Genomic DNA, 5,299 nt, shown 5'->3' with positions numbered 1-5,299 from the left:
GCAAGAGAGAAACGAGAAGTGACTTTCAAAGGTCGTCCTATCAGGCTAACATCGGACCTCTCAATGGAAACAATGCAAGCAAGGAAAGAATGGGAAGATATACTGAAAGTGTTAAGAGAGAAACAATTTTAACCAAGATTATTAAATCCTGCAAGATTATACTTTACGTGGGAAAAAGAGATTAAAATCTTCTCAGACAAACAAAACCTAAAAGAATTTGCCAACACCAGACCAGCTCTTCAAGAAACCATGAAGAAAGTACTGTGCCAGGAAAACTAAAGAATTAACAGACAGAAACAAAGGAATAAAAGGCAACTAAGACAATGGCCAACTAAACATCAGGCCACATCCGAAGATTATACTTTACGTGGGAAAAAGAGATTAAAATCTTCTCAGACAAACAAAACCTAAAAGAATTTGCCAACACCAGACCAGCTCTTCAAGAAACCATGAAGAAAGTACTGTGCCAGGAAAACTAAAGAATTAACAGACAGAAACAAAGGAATAAAAGGCAACTAAGACAATGGCCAACTAAACATCAGGCCACATCCGGTAACAATGATAATAACATTGAATGTTAATGGATTAAATTCTCCAATCAAGAGACATGGACTGGCCAAATGGATAAAAAAAATAGAAACCCTCTATCTGCTGCCTACAGGAAACCCACGTCATGGATAAAGACATACACAGACTGAAAGTGAAGGGTTGGAAAAAGTATTTCCATACAAATGGGAACCAAAAAGGAGCTGGAGTTGGGATACTAATTTCTGACAAAATAGGCTTTAAAACAAAAACTGTTCGAAGAAGGGTACTATATTATACTAAAAGGATCAATAGATCAAGAAGATACAATGCTTATAAATATCTATGCGCCTAACACAGGAGCACCCAAATATGTGAAGGAAAGACTGTTAGATCTAAAGGGGTAGACTGCAATGCACTAATGGTTGGAGACCTCAACACTGCACTATCCCCTCTGGACAGATCATCTAGGCAAAAAAATAGATAAAGAGATACAGGATCTAAATGAAACCATAAATCGGATGTACTTGACTGATATCTATAGAACTTTCTATCTAAAAACCACAAGATACACTTTTTTCTCACCTCCACATGGAACCTTTTCAAAGTTGACCACATCATAGGGCACAAAGCAAGCCTCTACAGATTCAAAGGCATAGAAACTATGTCCAGCATCTTCTCTGATCATGATGGAATTAAACTTGAGTTTAATTTCAAGAGAAATCCTCAAAAATACTCAAATACATGGAAACTAAATAACCTACTCTTGAATGACTCCACAACTACTGAAGAAATAAAGATGGAAATCAAAAGATTCATGGAAGCCAATGACAATGAGTTTCCATAATCTTTGGGACACTGCTAAAGCAGTCATAAGAGGAAAGTTCATAGCAATTAGTGCACATAAGAGGAGCATGGAAAGAATGCAAATGGATCACTACCTAACATCATGCCTTAGAGAACTGGAAAATCAACAACAGAAAAAGATCCAAAAAACTCCAGGAGAAAGGAAATAATAAAGATACAAGCAGAAATAAATAAAATAGAAAATAAACAAACTATACAGAAAATAAATGAAAGTAAAAGCTGGTTCTTTGAAAAGATATACAAAATTGATACATCACTAGAGACTTAGAAGAACCGAGAAAGGAACCAGGTCAATCAAATCTGCAGTAAAGCAGGCAATATAACAAACATAGTAGAAATACAAAACTTCATTAGAGGATACTATGAAAAACTATATGCCAAGAAACAAAATAATCTGTATGAGATGGACAAATTCCTGGACACATATAATCTACCAAGATTGAGCCAGGAGGATATAGAAAGTCTGAATAGGCCCATAACAAGCCAGGAGATTGAATCAGTGATAAATAACCTCCCAACAAAGAAAAGCCCTGGCCCTGATGGCTTCAGCTCTGAATTCTTCCGAGTGTCCGCACTCTGTGACTGAAAATAATTGACTAAAGGATATACAAACACAGTAAATGAGTGTAAATACCAGATATAGTGTGTGTGGAAGAGTCAGATCTGAGGAAGGACATTTAAAACAATACAGAGGCAAAGCATTAATGGGACAAAGAAATGTGGTATTATCTGTTGAAGATACTTTATAGTTTAATCAACTGACAAATGTTCACATATTGAAATATTCACTTTGGAAGCTACATAATGTCATTAATGTATAAAAGAAAATGAAATAAAAAAGTAAAACAAAATAAGAGGCTACACTTAAGAATAAACTAAAAAAATAAAGAAAGAAATAAAAGTGAAATTGCCATACATTCACCTTAGGCGTCCTCCTTCTTCATCTTCTTGAGATGCTTTTCTATGAGAATAAGTCTGTTTAGAAAGAAAACATGATCATGAGAATCCAGCACAATGACCACTATCTCCACATCTTTTTTTTTTCTTTTGAGTCACATCTATTCAGTGAAATGAAAACCTTTGAGGACAGGAATTCTATCCTGTTTAATAGCTCTTTGGCTTTTCCATAGCACCTAGCTTAGCATCTTGCATGCAGCTGACACTTAATATATTTTATGGGGGACCAGCAGTTAGTGTAATGGCTATGTTGCTGGACTCCCACGTAGTCGACCATGGTTTGCGTCCCGGACCCGGTGGCTTAAATCTCACACCAGGCGCGTGTGCGTGCGTGCCCAAGATCCTGAGAGGAGAACGGAGATTTTTTTTTTTTTGAGAGGTTTTTACAATATGGTGTATGCACTCACCAGAAAGACAGAGAGAGACAGAGAGATAAAAAGCAAGAAATCACCCCCGAGGGAGGATGGCCATGCCGCAATCCCTTCTTCTCCATTCTCCTCTCAGGATCTTGGGCATGCATGCACACACGGCCGGCGTGAGTTTAAGTCCCCAGGTTCGGGACTCAAACAGCAGTCAACTACGTGGGAGTTCAGCGACATAACCATTACGCTGGTCCCAATAGATAATTTCTAATAAAACCTTTTATTTTTTTGGAGAGGTTTTTGCTATAGGGCACATGCGCTGGCCAGAAAGACAGAGAGAGACAGAGAGAAAGAGAGAAATCACCCCACATGGGGGATGGCCATGCCGCAATACATTCTCCTCTCAGGATCTTGGGCATGCACGCACATGTTCCCAGCGTGAATTTAAGCTACTGAGTCCGGGACTCGAACCACGGTTGACTACATGGGGGTCCAGACACATAGCCATTACACCAACTGCTGGTTCCTCTAATAAAACCTCTTAAAAGGTAGGAAAAAAGGCAACATCCTTAACTTGGTAACAGTGTCTCCCAGAACCCTAAACAGTACTGTTTTAAAGTCAAGAACAAGAGTTGGAAACCTTTTAAGACTGCTCTTTTCAACCTAGTTGAGAGGGCCTAGTCAATGCAGTAAGACAAGTAAATGGGGTATCCACGTATTAGAGAGGAAGTCACAAAACTATAATATTTACATACAAAATGCTGGGCAACCTTAAATTCTCAAGGGAATCCACAAACATTTTATCAGCTGTAATATGAAAATTCACCATCTTGGCCAGATACAAAAGCAAGAAATCAGCACACAAACCTCAATGGCTTTCGCAAGTACTATCAATAACTAATTAAGAAGTGGAAGAGGGGCCAGCAGGTAGCTTGGTGGTTAAGATGCTGGACTCCTACATGGCTGATCACTGTCCCAGACCTAGAGGCTTGCTTTTCCCTCTTCTCTCTGTGGTGAGTACACATGCCATACAGCAAATTTAACATAATAATTATAATAACAAATTAAATTAAATAAAGCTTAAAAAAACAAAAACAAAATGTGTAAGAGCTATGTGAGGAAATTCTGAAACTCTTCTGAAGAACATTACCAAAAAATGAATGCATATTGTGAGATACAATGTTCCTAGAATATTATAAAGATGTCAATTCCTCTCAGATTAATCTACATACTCAATGCAATCCTATTCAAAACTCAAGATAGTGAGACCAGCAGGTAGTATAATAGCTATGTCACTGGACTTCCATGCAGTGGATCACAGTTCAAGTACTGGACCCGGTGGCTTAGACTCATGACAGGCACATGTGTGTGTGTGTGCCCAAGGTCCTGACAGGAGAATGGAAGAGAAGGGATTGCAGCGTGTCCCTCCCCTGTCTTTAGGGGGGGGTGTGATTTCTTGCTTTCTATCTCTCTCTCTCTTTCTGGCGAGTACACAGGCCCTATAGCAAAAACCTCTCCCAAAGAAACAAGCAGAAAAAAACCTAAAACCCAAGATAGTTACTTTCTTAAGTGAAAACTAATCATCTGACATTTGGCTGAGAAAATATACAAGAATACTTATGAAATATATGAAAAAGGAAAGCAGAGAGCAGGAGCTTTACACATCTCGGCTCTATTATGTGTTGACCCTGGTGTTGCTTTTTGGGTATCTGTCTTTTAAAAAGTTATTTACCAGAGGCAACAGGTGGCATGGTGGTTAAGGCACTGGACTCCCACAGGGCTTACTGCAGTTGCTCCCAGAACAAGGTACTTTGAAAAATCCCTGGGGTTTGGGAACAGCAGATGGTATAATGGTTACATCACTGGACTCCCATATGGTCAACCACAGTTGGAGTCCTGGAACTAGTGGCTTCAAACTCAAGCTGGGCACATGTGCATGTGTGCCCAAAACCTTAAGAGGAAAAAAAATTTTCTAAGCAAAAAAAAAAAAATTCTTAAAAAAATCCGTGGGATTTACTTTGCAATTAAAGTACAGAGCATACTTCAGTCTTAGTGACTGAAGAGGACTATAAGGCAGTAGTTGGTGGAAAAGCGGCTTTGATTTTGTCTATGGTTTTTTATTTTTTCTATTTTTATTAATTTACTTTTCACTGTTTTAAATCCTTGAGGGGTAACAGCATCACACAGATTCTGTATCCAAAAGCCTTAGCAGGAAGGTTGCTTTGGAATCTTCATTTGGTATTTAGCTTGAGCCATGCCGCTCTTTCCATGGGCACAAGTAACCTTTCCTCAGATTATTCTGACTTTATTCGGTTTGCCACCAGGAGTCACCGTGTTGTTTTTTGCTTTGTACACATAAGTACGCCTCTTGACTAAATAGAATTCCACCTCATCTTATGCAAAAACACCTTCAATTTTAAGAAGAGCTGTGTGTTCCCTTTGGTTCCTGAGACTCCGCTTATAGCAAGCAAAAATGGTCTAGGCCCATAGTCTTCCAGACATAGTTAGTTGCCTTTTAGAAGTCCTGTTCCCAGAAGCCCTTCTCAGGCTCCAAGATGGCAGGGAAAAAAAAAAAAAACTCGATGGGT

Source organism: Tupaia chinensis, unplaced genomic scaffold (assembly GCF_000334495.1).
Source record: "Tupaia chinensis unplaced genomic scaffold, TupChi_1.0 Scaffold000624_1, whole genome shotgun sequence".
NCBI classification, from domain to species: domain Eukaryota; kingdom Metazoa; phylum Chordata; class Mammalia; order Scandentia; family Tupaiidae; genus Tupaia; species Tupaia belangeri.
The sequence above is the reverse complement of the archived record's forward strand: the minus strand, read 5'-3'. Positions refer to the sequence as shown.